Source organism: Bombina bombina, chromosome 4, assembly GCF_027579735.1.
Source record: "Bombina bombina isolate aBomBom1 chromosome 4, aBomBom1.pri, whole genome shotgun sequence".
Taxonomy (NCBI): domain Eukaryota; kingdom Metazoa; phylum Chordata; class Amphibia; order Anura; family Bombinatoridae; genus Bombina; species Bombina bombina.
Genome location: NC_069502.1, coordinates 574605309 through 574619499, shown reverse-complemented (window position 1 = coordinate 574619499; position 14191 = coordinate 574605309).

Here is a 14191-nt window from a genome sequence, read left to right as displayed (position 1 = left end):
CCCACTAACTTAAACATAATTTAAATTATTCCAAATAAAAATTACAATTACTACCTAAATAATTCCTATTTAAATCTAAAAACTTACCTGTAAAATAAAACCTAAGCTAGCTACAATATAACTAATAGTTACATTGTAGCTATCTTAGGTTTTATTTTTATTTCACAGCTAAGTTTGTATTTATTTTAACTAGGTAAACTAGTTAGTAAATAGTTATTAACTATTTACTAGCTACCTAGTTAAAATAAATACAAATTAACCTGTAAAATAAAACCTAACCTGTCTTACACTAACACCTAACCTTACACTACAATTAAATAAATTACATTAATTAAATACAATTAACTAAATTACAAAAAAGAAACACTAAATTACAGAAAATAAAAAAGAAATGATCAAATATTTAAACTAATTACACCTAATTTAATAGCCCTATCAAAATTAAAAAAGCCCCCCAAAATAAAAATAAAAACACTAGCCTAAACTAAACTGCCAATAGCCCTTAAAAGGGCCTTTTGCAGGGCATTGACCCAAAGAAATCAGCTCTTTTACCTGTAAAAAAAAATACAAACAACCCCCCAACAGTAAAACCTACCACCCACACAACCAAACCCCCCAAATAAAATCCTATCTCAAAAACCTAAGCTCCCCATTGCCCTGAAAAGGGCATTTGGATGGATATTGCCCTTAAAAGGGCATTTAGCTCCTTTTCTTTGCCCAAACCCCTAATCTAAAAATATAACCCACCCAATAAACCCTTAAAAAACCTAACACTAAATGCCAAAGATCCACTTACAGTTTTTGAAGACCGGACATCCATCCTCAACGAAGCCGGGAGAAGTCTTCATCCAAGAGGCAAGAAGTCCTCAACGAAGCCGGGAGAAGTCTTCCTCCAAGCGGAAAGTAGTGGTCCTCCAGGCAAGCAGAAGTCTTCATCCAGACGGCATCTTCTATCTTCATCCTTCCGATGCGGAGCGGTTCCATCTTCAAGACATCCAGTGTGGAGCATCCTCTTCATACGGTCCCAGCCATACACTGAAGGTTCCTTTAAATGACGTCATCCAAGATGGCGTCCCTTGAATTCCAATTAGCTGATAGAATTCTATCAGCCAATCAGAATTAAAGGTGAAACAATCCTATTGGCTGATGCAATCAGCCAATAGGATTGAGCTTCAATCCTATTGGCTGATCCAATCAGCCAAAAGAATTGAGCTCGCATTCTATTGGCTGATTGGAACAGTCAATAGAATGCAAGCTCAATCCTATTTTTTTTTTTTTTTTTTGTAAATTAGTTAATTGTATTTAATTAATGTAATTTATTTAATTGTAGTGTAAGGTTAGGTGTTAGTGCTTAACGTTGCAATATTGCCTGCTAACTCCGGGTTTTTGCAAACCTGTAATAGCAGCGCTATAGGAAGGTGAGCGGTGGAAATAACTTGCAAGTTAGCACCGAGCCACTTATAACGCAAAACTCATAATCTAGCCATATGATAGTTTTGAAATAGCTGATCTGATAGCAAAAGAAATGAAATCTCTCACAAACATTCTATCTCCATACAGAGTACTGCAAAGCCATACGCTTATTTGTTCATTTTCCACAAATAACAGATACAAATTAAATATACAATGATATTATAGCATAAGCTCAGTTTTGTATTGATATCCCACACATATGTATTATTTATCTAATTATTGCAACCTTCACAGTTGCACAATCATGTTTTTTTCTTTTGATTCCAGACCATCAAAAGTTATGTTTGTGTAAGAGCACTTAAGCTAGTACTGAATATCTTAATCAAGGCCCAATACATATTTATAGCAGTTAATCATTCTCCTTAATCATTTAATCTGTAATGTTTACTCTACATCAGTTCTAAATTAATTAGACTAGTATCTATAATTATTAATTGAGTAGATAAGTATAATTTGAGAATGTTAGGTTTGTTTCATCTCGATTTTACAAAATGTTATGTAAACAACACAAAGAACTTAATACAGTTCAACAGTAAATTTAGCATTTTATTTTAAAAATCCCGTTAATGGCATAGTTTCCATTGAGGTGGTAAATAGTTAAAACTGGTGATACAACCACTTATCTCTATTAAAGTATATGGAGATTTTTTAGGTTACCACCAGTTTCACACTTTACAAACTCAATGAAAACTAAGCCAATGTGTCTCTACAACCATGTTGTATATGTATTTATATATTTATTTTTATATTGGAAGGGAATGTATTTTAAGGTAGCTAAAAACCTCTTGTCAACTATATAAAGTTGAAGCTCACGCTACTTACATAGGGATATTACAAGCAGCGCGCTATTGTTAGCTTACTTGTGCGCTTATTACATCTTGAAAGTAAACATGTTTGCTTAATTGCTACTTCCAAGACAAACTACTGAAGTAAATGCTGTGACATCACAAGTCATTTAGCAAAATGGGAATTATATGTATTTCTGACAATGTTTTAACACATACAAAGTGTAAAAAAGAATTGTACTTCCAAAAAGAAAAATCATATTGTATTTCCAAAAAAAAAAAAGTGTAATTCCAAAAAAGAAGATTGCACTTCCAAAAAACAAAATTTATGCTTTCCTGATAAATTTATTTATTTATAGACACAATGGCCTCTAGTTATCAAGCCGTCAACCGCAAATACGCTGGAATTCCACAGCGTATATGTGGCGAGGCTGATTCGCCTTAGTTATCAAGCCCTATAGCCCGGCAAAAGTAGAATTTTGTGATGTAACCTACGATCCGCCAGACTCAGTCCGACACAGATCGATGGTTACATCACTGCAGATGTTCCGAACGCAAGTTCTGCAAATCTGACTACTTTTGGTAGTTATCAAACTGCAACCAGGTATGCTCGCCACTATTCCGGGCCAGCGTACCTGGTTTTCATTCCGCCGCCCTGGAGGTGACGGATCCCATAGGAATCAATGGCAGTCTGACAGCAGCGAGAGCTCATGTTCACTGCTGCCTGATATCCCATTAATTTCTATGGGAAGTGTCTGCACCTAACACCCTAACATGTACCCCGAGTCTAAACACCTCTAATCTGCCCCCCCTGCACCGCCGCCACCTACATTAAACTTATTAACCCCTAAACCGCCGCTCCGGGACCCCGCCGCAACTAAATAAACTTACTAACCCCCTAAACCGCCGCTCCCGGACCCCGCCGCAACTAAATAAACTTACTAACCCCTAAACCGCCACTCCCGGACCCAGCCGCAACTATAATAAATATATTAACCCCTAAACCACCACTCCCGGACCCCACCACCACCTATCTTAAAGTTATTAACCCCTATCCTGCCCCCCCATACCGCCGCCACCTATCTTAAACTTATTAACCCCTATCCTGCCCCCCTATACCGCCGCCACTATATTAAACTTATTAACCCCTAAACCTAAGTCTAACCCTAACCCTAACACCCCCCTAACTTAAATATTATTTAAATAAATTTAAATAAAAATTACTATTATTAACTAAATTATTCCTATTTAAAACTAAATACTTACCTGTAAAATAAACCCTAAGATAGCTACAATATAACTAATAGTTATATTGTAGATATTTTAGGATTTAATTTTATTTTACAGGCAACTTTGTATTTATTTTAACCGGGTACAATAGCTATTAAATAGTTATTAACTATTTAATAACTACCTAGCTAAAATACTTACAAAATTACCTGTAAAATAAATCCTAACCTAAGTTACAATTAAACCTAACACTACACTATCATTAAATTAATTCAATAAATTAACTACAATTACCTAAAATTAAATTCAATTAAATAACCTAAACTATAGGACAATAACAAACACTAAATTACAAAAAATAAAAAAAGAATTAAAAGAAGTTTAAACTAATTACACTACAATCTAAGCCCCCTAATAAAATAATAAAGCCCTCCAAAATAAAAAAATGCCCTACCCTATTCTAAATTACAAAGTAATCAGCTCTTTTACCTGTAAAAAAAATACAACACCCCCCTAACATTAAAACCCACCACGCACATACCCCTACTCTAACCCACCCAAACCCCCCTTAGAAAATCCTAACACTAACCCCCTGAAGATCACCCTACCTTGAGCCGTGTTCACCCAGCCGGGCCGAATTCTTCATCCAAGCGGGGCCAGAAGAGGTCCTCCATCCGGCCGAAGTCTTCATCCAAGCAGTGTCTTCTATCTTCATCCAACCGCGGCTCCATCTTGCAGACCTCCGACGTGGAACATTCTGCTGGCCCGACAACTACCCGACGAATGAAGGTTCCTTTAAGGGATGTCATCCAAGATGGCTTCCCTCAAATTCCGATTGGCTCATAGGATTCTATCAGCCAATCGGAATTAAGGTAGGAAAAATCCGATTGGCTGATTCAATCAGCCAATCGGATTGACCTCACATTCTATTGGCTGATCGGAACAGCCAATAGAATGTGAGGTCAATCCGATTGGCTGATCCTATCAGCCAATCGGAATTCGAGGGACGCCATCTTGGGTGACGTCCCTTAAAGGAACCTTTATTCGTCGGGTAGTCGTCGGGCCAGCAGGATGTTCCGCGTCAGAGGTCTGCAAGATGGAGCTGCGGTTGGATGAAGATAGAAGACACCGCTTGGATAAAGACTTCTACCGGATGGAGGACCTCTTCTTGCTCCGCTTGGATGAAGAATTCGGCCCGGCTGGGTGAACACAGCTCAAGGTAGGGTTATCTTCAAGGGGTTAGTGTTAGGTTTTTTGAGGGGGGTTTGGGTGGGTTAGAGTAGGGGTATGTGGGTGGTGGGATTTAATGTTGGGGGGTTGTATTTGTTTTTACAGATAAAAGAGCTGATAACTTTGGGACAATGCCCCGCAAAAAGCCCTTTAAGGGCTGGTAAAAGAGCTGATTACTTTGTAATTTAGAAAAGGGTAGGGCATTTTTTTATTTTGGGGGGGCTTTATTATTTTATTAGGGGGCTTAGATTAGGTGTAATTAGTTTAAACTTCTTGTAATTCTTTTTTTATTTTTTGTAATTTAGTGTTTGTTTTTTTTGTACTATAGTTTAGTTTATTTAATTGAATTTCATTTTAGGTAATTGTAGTTAATTTATTTAATTAATTTAAGGATAGTGTAGTGTTAGGTTTAATTGTAACTTAGGTTAGGATTTATTTTACAGGTAATTTTGTAAGTATTTTAGCTAGGTAGTTATTAAATAGTTAATAACTATTTAATAACTATTGTACCTGGTTAAAATAAATACAAAGTTGCCTGTAAAATAAAATTAAATCCTAAAATAGCTACAATATAACTATTAGTTATATTGTAGCTATCTTAGGGTTTATTTTACAGGTAAGTATTTAGTTTTAAATAGGAATAATTTAGTTAATGATAGTAATTTTTATTTAGATTTATTTAAATAATATTTAAGTTAGGGGGGTGTTAGGGTTAAGGTTAGACTTAGGTTTAGGGGTTAATAAGTTTAAAATAGTTGCGATGGTATAGGGGGGCAGGATAGGGGTTAATACATTTAAAATATGTGGCGGCGGTATGGGGGGGGCAGGATAGGGGTTAATAACTTTAAGAAAGGTGGCGGCGGGGTTAAACATTTAATTTAGTTGCGGTGGGGTCCGGGCACGGCGGTTTAGGGGTTAAACCATTTTTTTTATTTGTGGCGGGGTCCGGGATCCGCAGGATAGGGGTTAATAACTTTATGTAGGTGGCGGCGGTATAGGAGACGGCAGATTACGGGTTAATAAGTATTATGTAGGTGGCGGCGGGGTCCGGGAGCAGCGGTTTAGGGGTTCATATATTTATTATAGTTGCAGCAGGGTCCGGGAGCAGCAGTTTAGGGGTTAATAACTTTATTCAGTTGCAGGGGGCTCCGGGAGCGGCAGTTTAGGGGGTAATAACTTTATTTAGGTGCAGGGGCTCCGGGAGCGGCGGTATAGGGGGTATAACAGTATAGTTTAGTGTGGGTGCTTAGTGACATTCTAGCAAGAAAGCTGCGAAGAAGCCGATGAGCAGCGAGATCGATGACTGTCAGTTAACAACAGTCCACTGCTCATCACTCCGTACTTTGTGCACGGCTTCTTGACAACTTTCTTGATAACTTTGGTGAACGTATTCAGGTCCGCTGCGGCGATGTAAGGCGAGCTTAGGCAAGCGTATTGGACCGGCGAATGCAAGAAAGTAGACGGCTTCATATATAGAGGCCAGTGAGTCCATGGAATCATAAATTACTGTTGGGAATATCACTCCTGGCCAGCAGGAGGAGGCAAAGTGCACCACAGCAAAGCTGTTAAATATCACTTCCCTTTCCAAAATCCCCAGTCAGTCGACAAAAGGAAAAGGACAGAAAGCAAATAACACAAGGCGTAGAGGTGCCTTAGGTTTAGATAAAAAAAACTGTCTGAAAAAAAGGGCGGGCCGTGGACTCACCGTGTCTAGAAACAAATGCATTTATTAGGTAAGCATAAATTTTGTTTTCTTTCTTAAGACACGGTGAGTCCACGGAATCATCAATTACTGTTGGGAATCAATACCCAAGCTAGAGGACACAGATGATTAGGGAGGGGCAAGACAGGGAACCTAAACAGAAGGCACCACCGCTTGAAGCACCTTTCCCCAAAAAGAAGCCTCAGCTGAGGCAAAAGTATCAAATTTAGAAAATTTAGAAAAAGTGTGCAAAGAAGACCAAGTCGCAACCTTGCAAATCTGTTCTGCAGAGGCCTCATTCTTGAAGGCTCAAGAAGAAGAAGCAGCCCTAGTGGATTGAACTGTGATTCTCTCAGGGGCTGCTGTCCAGCAGTCTCATATGCCAAATGAATAATAATTCTCAACCAAAGAGAACGAGCAGTAGTAGTATCTTTTTGAACCTTGCGTTTCCCAGAAAAACACACAAACAAAGCAGAAGACAGGCAAAAATCCTTAGTCACTTGCAAATAAAATTTAAGAGCCCACACAACATCAAGGTTGTGCAGCAAATGTTCCTTATGAGAAGAAGGATTAGGACAAAGAGAAGGAACAACAATTTCCTAATTAATATTTCTGACCGAAACAACCTTAGGAAGAAAACCAAACTTGGTATGAAGAACTGCCTTATCTGCATGAAATATGAGATAAGAAGAATCACACTGCAAAGCTGAGAGTTCAGAAACCCCCCAAGCAGAAGAGATAGTAGTAAGAAACAACACCTTCCAAGATAATAGCTTAATATCTATGGAATGCATCAGCTCAAACAGAGCCTGTTACAAAACTTTAAAAACAAAGTTAAGGCTCCAAGGTGGAGCAACAGATTTAAACACAGGCCTGATTCTGACCAAGGCCTGACAAAAGGACTGCACATCTGGCACGTCTGTCAGATGCTTGTGCAACAAAATAGATAGTGCAGAGATCTGACCCTTCAGGGTACTGACAGACAAACCCTTCTCCAGGCCTTCCTGGAGAAAAGACAAGATTCTTGGGATTCTAACCCTACTCCAAGAATATCCCTTAGACTCACACCAATAACAATATTTACACCATATCTTATGGTAAATCTTTCTAGTGACAGGTTTATGAGCCTGAATAATAGCCTCAATGACTGACTCAGAGAAACCACGCTTAGCTAAAATCAAGCATTCAATCTTCAAGCAGTCAGCTTAAGAGAAACAATATTTGGATGAAGAAAGTGCCCCAAAAGTTGAAGGTCCTTTCCGAGAGGAAGTCTCCACAGAGTTAGAGACAACATTTTTTTTAGATCTGCATACCAGATCCTGCGAGGCCATGCCGGAGCTATTAGAATCACCAATGCTCTCTCCTGCTTGATCCGAGCAATGACTCGTGGAAGGAGAGCAAATGGAGGAAACAGATATGCCAACCTGAAGTTCCAAGGAACTGCCAGAGCATCTATCAGAAAGGTCTGAGGATGTCTCAACCTTGAACCGTACTTTAAGCTTGGCGTTTTGACGAGACGCCATCAGATTCAATTCCGGTAACCCCCATTTGGTTGCTAACTTGGAGAACACTTCCAGATGGAGTTCCCACTCCCCAGGATGGAAAGTCTGTCTGCTCCAAAAATCCGCCTCCCAATTGTCCACTCCTGCAATGTGGATGGCTGATAGACAGCAATTGTGAGCCTCTGCCCACTGAATAATTCATGCCACCTCCTTCATGGCTAAGGAACTCCGAGTTCCCCCCTGGTTTTTGATGTAAGCCACTGAGGTTATGTTGACCAACTGGAACCTGATAAACCGGGCTAAAGCTAGTTGAGGCCAAGCTATCAAGGCATTGAAGATTGCTCTCAACTCCAATATGTTTATGGGAAGAGCAGATTCCTCCTGAGACCAAAGTCCCTGCACCTTTAACGAGTCACAGACTGCTCCCCAACCCATCAGGCAGGCGTCCATGGTCACAATTACCCATGAGGGTCTCCGAAAGCATGTCCCTGGGGACAGATGTTCTTGAGACAGCCACCACAGCAGAGAGTCTCTTTTTGATTGATTCAGAACTATCCTCTGAGACAGGTCTGCATAATCTCTGTTCCATTGACCGAGCATGCATAGCTGTAGGGCTCTCAGATGGAAACGAGCAAAGGGAACTATGTCCATGGAAGCCACCATCAGACAAATTACCTCCATACATTAGGCCACTGATGGCCATACAGCAGACTGTAGAGCTAGGCAAGAGGAAATAATCTTGGCTCTTCTGACCTCCGTCAGAAATATTTTCATTGATAGGGAATCTATGATGGTTCCTAGGAAGACCACCCTTGTAGTCGGCCTAAGAGAACTTTTCTCCAAATTTAGCTTCCAACCGTGGGAACGAAGAAAATACAACAAGATCTCTGTATGAGATTTTGCTAGTTGAAAAGATGGTGCCTGAACCAGAATGTCATCCAGATAAGGTGCCACAACAATTCCCCAGCACTGGATTACTGCCAACAGAGTTCCCAGGACCTTAGAGAAAATTCTGGGAGCTGTGGCAAGGCCAAATGGAAGCACTACAAATTGAAAGTGTTGGTCCAGATATGCAAATCTCAAAAACTTGTGATGATCCCTGTGAATGGGAACATGCAGGTATGCATCCTTAAGGTCTATGGTTGCCATGAATTGACCTTCTTGAACCAGAGGAAGAATGGAACAGATAGTCTCCATCTTGAAAGACGGCCCTCTGAGAAATTTGTTGAGGAACTTTAGATCCAGAATAGGCCTGAAAGTTCTCTCTTTTTTTGGGCACAATGAACAGGTTGGAGTAGAACCTGAGACCCTGTTCCTGTATTGGAACTGGAACTACCACTCTCAGGAGGGAAAGATCCTGTACACATTTCAAGAATGCCTCTCTTTTTATCTGGTCTACAGATAATCTTGAGAGGTGGAACCTGCCCCTTGGTGGAAAGGTCTTGAACTCTAACTTGTAACCCTGGGATACTATGTCCATGACCGACGGGTCTGTGACATCTTGTTCCCAAGCTTGAGAGAACTGAGAGAGTCTGCCCCCCCACTTGATTCGTTCCCGGATCGGGGGCAGACCCATTAATGCTGACTTAGATTAAGCTGCAGGTTTCTTAGATTGCTTCTCCTTGTTTCAAGACTGACTGGGCTTCCAAGAAGGCATGGACTGTTCCTGCTTGGCAGAGGAGGGGGAAGACTTACCTCTGAAGTTACGAAAGGAATGAAAATTACTCTGACATCCTTTTGATTTGTTCTTCTTGTCTTGAGGCAGAAAGGATCCTTTACCACCCGTGATATTGGAAATAACATCTTCCATTGTAAACTCTGCTGAATATACATCTTCTTTAAGAAAGCCTCCAGCTTCTTATCCATAGGGTCCTTGAAAGAGCAACTATCCTCAATAGGAATAGTAGTCCTCTTGTCACCTCCTACTTGCAGTAAAGCCAAAGAGAATGACAGGGGATTTTGGGAAGGGAAGTGATACTTAACAGCTTTGCTGTGGTGCTCTTTGCCTCCTCCTGCTGGCCAGGAGTGATATTCCCAACAGTAATTGATGATTCCGTGGACTCACCATGTCTTAAAAAGAAAACTAAATTGTACTTCCAAAAAAAGAATTGTGTTTGTAATTAAAGATTTGAATCCAAAAAAACAATGTATTTGCAAATGATTATTTTTTGTATTTGAAAACTTAGATTTGTATTCGTATATCTCAAGTTATGCTAAAGAAACACACATGCTTTCCTTTTTGACAGCAATTTTATTCCATAGTTTATCCCCTTAAAGGGACATTTTCTCAAACATCTTCAATCGTGTATATGAAAACAAAGCTTCGTAAATTTGCATTAAAGCTGATGCTTCACAAGGACAACTACCAAAGTTGTATTGCTATAGAGAGACATGGCAGGAATAACAATAAATCTTTGATTTATTCAGAACAGAAACATTCAAATGCTCTCCTTTAGATGAGGCAAGTAAAAAAATTGGCAATGTCCAATACATTAACACCTTTGCCAAGAACACACATTGAGCAGTGATTTTATCTTATCGGCCAAAAACACACATTTATGCATGTAACATACATACGCCTAGATTTAGAGTTCTGCATTAGCCATCCAAACCAGCATTAAGGGGTCCTAACGCGGGTTTTGGCCGCCCACTGGCATTTAGAGTCAGTCAGGAAAGGGTCTAACGCTCACTTTCCAGCCGCGACTTTTCCATACCGCAGATACCCTTATGTCAATTGCGTATCCTATCTTTTCAATGGGATCTTTCTAACGCTGGTATTTAGAGTCTTGGCTGAAGTGAGCGTTAGAATTCTAACGACAAGACTCCAGCCGCAGAAAAAAGTCAGGAGTTAAGAGCTTTCTGGGCTAACGCCGGTTCATAAAGCTCTTAACTACTGTGCTCTAAAGTACACTAACACCCATAAACTACCTATGTACCCCTAAACCGAGGTCCCCCCATATTGCCGCCACTCTAATAAAATTTTTTAACCCCTAATCTGCCGACCGCACACCGCCGCAACCTACATTATCCCTATGTACCCCTAATCTGCTGCCCCTAACATCGCCGACACCTACATAATATTTATTAACCCCTAATCTGCTGCCCCCAGCGTCGCCGCTACCTAACTACACTTATTAACCCCTAATCTGCCGACCGGACCTCACCGCTACTCTAATAAATGTATTAACCCCTAAAGCTAACCCTAACCCTAACACTAACACCCCCCTAAATTAAATATAATTTAAATCTAACGAAATAAAATAAATCTTATTAAATAAATTAATCCTTTTTAAAGCTAAATACTTACCTGTAAAATAAACCCTAATATAGCTACAATATAACGAATAATTATATTGTAGCTATTTTAGCATTTATATTTATTTTACAGGCAACTTTGTATTTATTTTAACTAGGTACAATAGCTATTAAATACTTAATAACTATTTAATAGCTACCTAGTTAAAATAAATACAAAATTACCTGTAAAATAAATCCTAACCTAAGTTACAATTAAACCTAACACTACACTATCAATAAATCAATTAACTAAACTATCTACAATTATCTACAATTAAATCAACTAAACTAAATTACAAAAAAAAACACTACATTACAAAAAATAAAAAAAGATTACAAGAATTTTAAACTAATTACACCTACTCTAAGCCCCCTAAAAAAATAACAAAGCCCCCCAAAATAAAAAAATGCCCTACCCTATTCTAAAATAAAAAGTTAACAGCTCTTTTACCTTACCAGCCCTTAAAGGGCCTTTTGCGGGGCATGCCCCAAAGAAAACAGCTCTTTTGCATTTAAAAAAAAACATACAATACCCCCCCCCAACATTACAACCCACCACCCACATACCCCTAATCTAACCCAAACACCCCTTAAAACACCTAACACTAAGCCCCTGAAGATCTCCCTACCTTATCTTCACCACGCCGGGTATCACCGATCCGTCCAGAAGAGGGTTCAAAGTCTTCATCCTATCCGGCAAGAAGAGGCCCAGAAGAGGGTCCGAAGTCTTCATCCTATCCAGCAGGAAGAAGACATCTGGACCGGTAGACATGTTTATCCAGGCGGCGTCTTCTATCTTCATCCATCCGGCGCGGAGTGGGACCATCTTGAAGCAGCCGACGCGGATCCATCCTCTTCTTCCGGCGACTCCAGACGAATGAAGGTTCCTTTAAGTGACATCATCCAAGATGGCGTCCCTCAAATTCCGATTGGCTGATAGGATTCTATCAGCCAATTGGAATTAAGGTAGGAAAAATCTGATTGGCTGATTGAATCAGCCAATCAGATTCAAGTTCAATCCGATTGGCTGATTGAATCAGCCAATCAGATTGAGCTTGCATTCTATTGGCTGATCGGAACAGCCAATAGAATGCGAGCTCAATCTGATTGGCTGATTGGATCAGCCAATCGGATTGAACTTGAATCTGATTGGCTAATTAGTTTAAAATTCTTGTAATCTTTTTTTATTTTTTGAAATTTAGTGTTTTTTTTTTTTTTGTAATTTAGTTTAGTTGATTTAATTGTAGATAATTGTAGATAGTTTAGTTAATTAATTTATTGATAGTGTAGTGTTAGGTTTAATTGTAACTTAGGTTAGGATTTATTTTACAGGTAATTTTGTACTTATTTTAACTAGGTAGCTATTAAATAGTTATTAACTATTTAATAGCTATTGTACCTAGTTAAAATAAATACAAAGTTGCCTGTAAAATAAATATAAATGCTAAAATAGCTACAATATAATTATTCGTTATTTTGTAGCTATATTAGGGTTTATTTTACAGGTAAGTATTTAGCTTTAAATAGGATTAATTTATTTAATAAGATTTATTTTATTTTGTTAGATTTAAATTATATTTAACTTAGGGGGTGTTAGTGTTAGGGTTAGACTTAGCTTTAGGGGTTAATACATTTATTAGAGTAGCGGCGAGGTCCGGTCGGCAGATTAGGGGTTAATACTTGAAGTTAGGTGTTGGCGATGTTAGGGAGGGCAGATTAGTGGTTAATACTATTTATTATAGGGTTTTTGAGGCGGGAGTGAGGCGGTTTAGGGGTTAATACATTTATTATAGTGTAGTTAGGTACCGGCGACATTGGGGGGGGCAGATTAGGGGTTAATAAATATAATATAGGGGTCGGCGATGTTAGGGGCAGCAGATTTGGGGTACATAGCTATAATGTAGGTTGCGGCGGTGTACGGAGCGGAAGATTAGGGGTTAATAATAATATGCAGGGGTCAGCGATAGCGGGGGTGGCAGATTAGGGGTTAATAAGTGTAAGGCTAGGGGTGTTTAGACTCGGGGTACATGTTAGGGTGTTAGGTGCAGACTTAGGAAGTGTTTTCCCATAGGAAACAATGGGGCTGCGTTAGGAGCTGAACGCTGCTTTTTTGCAGATGTTAGGTTTTTTTTTTTCAGCTCAAACTGCCCCATTGTTTCCTATGGGGATATCGTGCACAAGCACGTTTTTGAAGCTGGCCGGGTCCTATAGCAACTCTGGTATTTAGAGTTGAAGTGGCGATAAATTATGCTCTATGCTCCCTTTTTGGAGCCTAACGCAGCCCTTCAGAGAACTCTAAATACCAGCATTGTTTAAAAGGTGCAGGGAAAAAAAAAACATGCGTAGCTAACGCACCCCTTCTAACGCAAAACTCTAAATCTAGGTGATTGATTAGTGATGTACCCCCTTACCTTCTATTATCACACTGTTAACCCCTTTGTATAAGTAACACATAAATCAGTGATTTTAGCTCACTTAGGGCTAGATTAGTGATCACAGCTTCCACTTAAGCCTTAACATTGCTAGAGGTTAACTCTTTGTGCTTTTCAGGTAATGCTGGTATTACAAGTTGAAAAGAAAATGTTTGTACTTGCAATAAACCCGACATGCGCAAAAAAGTTATCTAGGGGATATTCTGTTTGCGATATCACAGTAACTCCATTGAAATGAATGGCGCATCACATCACAATAAGCCTCTTACTCTAATAACCCCTAAACTGGAACAACCCAACTGCAATAAACTCCCTATACTATTAACCCCTAACTGCCAAACCCCCATTGCAAACTACCACCTAACATATCAACCCCTAACCAATACCCCCCATCACAAAATATCCCCTTACCCAATGCAACAATCACAGAAAGAAATTGACAACCTCTTTGTACCAGTAGCACACAGACCAATTATGTTAACCTCATTTTTTGCCACCAATAACGATAGAGCAATGAATCAACACCATTTTGTAAGTTAA